The sequence below is a fragment of the Lampetra fluviatilis genome, unplaced genomic scaffold (assembly GCF_964198595.1).
Source record: "Lampetra fluviatilis unplaced genomic scaffold, kcLamFluv1.1 SCAFFOLD_254, whole genome shotgun sequence".
Classification (NCBI taxonomy): Eukaryota; Metazoa; Chordata; class Hyperoartia; order Petromyzontiformes; family Petromyzontidae; genus Lampetra; species Lampetra fluviatilis.
This window is the reverse complement of record NW_027620876.1, coordinates 92,501-95,000: the sequence shown is the minus strand read 5'-3', so window position 1 is coordinate 95,000 and position 2,500 is coordinate 92,501.

The window sequence follows — 2,500 nt, the reverse complement described above, 5'->3', positions numbered from 1 at the left end:
AAAATGAGCGATTTCCCAGCTCGATGGAATTCGGAGCGAGAGAAACGATGCCCCGTAACGCACATGAGAGCAATCCCGGCCAATTTCTCCCGTTTGATGGGGTCTATGTGTACAAATTTTGACTTTTTTGAGTGCACGTGCCAATCTGCTGGAAAAGCCTGTGGAAGTTTCACGGCGTTCGTACGATATTTGGCGACGCAAAAATGAGCGATTTCCCAGCTCGATGGAATTCGGCGCGAGAGAAACGATGCCCCGTAACGCACATGAGAGCAATCCCGGCCAATTTCTCCCGTTTGATGGGGTCTATGTGTAAAAATTTTGACTTTTTTGAGTGCACGTGCAAATCTGCTGAAAAAGCCTGTGGAAGTTTCACGGCGTTCGTACGATATTTGGCGACGCAAAAATGAGCGATTTCCCAGCTCGATGGAATTCGGAGCGAGAGAAACGATGCCCCGTAACGCACATGAGAGCAATCCCGGCCAATTTCTCCCGTTTGATGGGGTCTATGTGTAAAAATTTTGACTTTTTTGAGTGCACGTGCAAATCTGCTGGAAAAGCCTGTGGAAGTTTCACGGCGTTCGTACGATATTTGGCGACGCAAAAATGAGCGATTTCCCAGCTCGATGGAATTCGGCGCGACAGAAACGATGCCCCGTAACGCACATGAGAGCAATCCGGGCCAATTTCTCCCGTTTGATGGGGTCTATGTGTAAAAATTTTGACTTTTTTGAGTGCACGTGCAAATCTGCTGAAAAAGCCTGTGGAAGTTTCACGGCGTTCGTACGATATTTGGCGACGCAAAAATGAGCGATTTCCCAGCTCGAGAGAATTCGGCGCGAGAGAAACGATGCCCCGTAACGCACATGAGAGCAATCCGGGCCAATTTCTCCCGTTTGATGGGGTCTATGTGTACAAATTTTGACTTTTTTGAGTGCACGTGCAAATCTGCTGAAAAAGCCTGTGGAAGTTTCACGGCGTTCGTACGATATTTGGCGACGCAAAAATGAGCGATTTCCCAGCTCGATGGAATTCGGCGCGAGAGAAACGATGCCCCGTAACGCACATGAGAGCAATCCCGGCCAATTTCTCCCGTTTGATGGGGTCTATGTGTAAAAATTTTGACTTTTTTGAGTGCACGTGCAAATCTGCTGGAAAAGCCTGTGGAAGTTTCACGGCGTTCGTACGATATTTGGCGACGCAAAAATGAGCGATTTCCCAGCTCGATGGAATTCGGCGCGACAGAAACGATGCCCCGTAACGCACATGAGAGCAATCCGGGCCAATTTCTCCCGTTTGATGGGGTCTATGTGTAAAAATTTTGACTTTTTTGAGTGCACGTGCAAATCTGCTGAAAAAGCCTGTGGAAGTTTCACGGCGTTCGTACGATATTTGGCGACGCAAAAATGAGCGATTTCCCAGCTCGAGAGAATTCGGCGCGAGAGAAACGATGCCCCGTAACGCACATGAGAGCAATCCGGGCCAATTTCTCCCGTTTGATGGGGTCTATGTGTACAAATTTTGACTTTTTTGAGTGCACGTGCAAATCTGCTGAAAAAGCCTGTGGAAGTTTCACGGCGTTCGTACGATATTTGGCGACGCAAAAATGAGCGATTTCCCAGCTCGATGGAATTCGGCGCGACAGAAACGATGCCCCGTAACGCACATGAGAGCAATCCGGGCCAATTTCTCCCGTTTGATGGGGTCTATGTGTAAAAATTTTGACTTTTTTGAGTGCACGTGCAAATCTGCTGAAAAAGCCTGTGGAAGTTTCACGGCGTTCGTACGATATTTGGCGACGCAAAAATGAGCGATTTCCCAGCTCGAGAGAATTCGGCGCGAGAGAAACGATGCCCCGTAACGCACATGAGAGCAATCCGGGCCAATTTCTCCCGTTTGATGGGGTCTATGTGTAAAAATTTTGACTTTTTTGAGTGCAGGTGCAAATCTGCTGAAAAAGCCTGTGGAAGTTTCACGGCGTTCGTACGATATTTGGCGACGCAAAAATGAGCGATTTCCCAGCTCGATGGAATTCGGCGCGAGAGAAACGATGCCCCGTAACGCACATGAGAGCAATCCGGGCCAATTTCTCCCGTTTGATGGGGTCTATGTGTAAAAATTTTGACTTTTTTGAGTGCACGTGCAAATCTGCTGAAAAAGCCTGTGGAAGTTTCACGGCGTTCGTACGATATTTGGCGACGCAAAAATGAGCGATTTCCCAGCTCGAGAGAATTCGGCGCGAGAGAAACGATGCCCCGTAACGCACATGAGAGCAATCCGGGCCAATTTCTCCCGTTTGATGGGGTCTATGTGTAAAAATTTTGACTTTTTTGAGTGCAGGTGCAAATCTGCTGGAAAAGCCTGTGGAAGTTTCATCCGACGAAAAAAGCACGTTCTCGAGAAAGCAGGAGAGCTAAGTCATTCACAAATTAGCTGGATTTGGCTTGTGGTTCGTTTCCCAAGTAACAGAGCGGCATCAACCTTTAAGTGCACGCCAGTACAT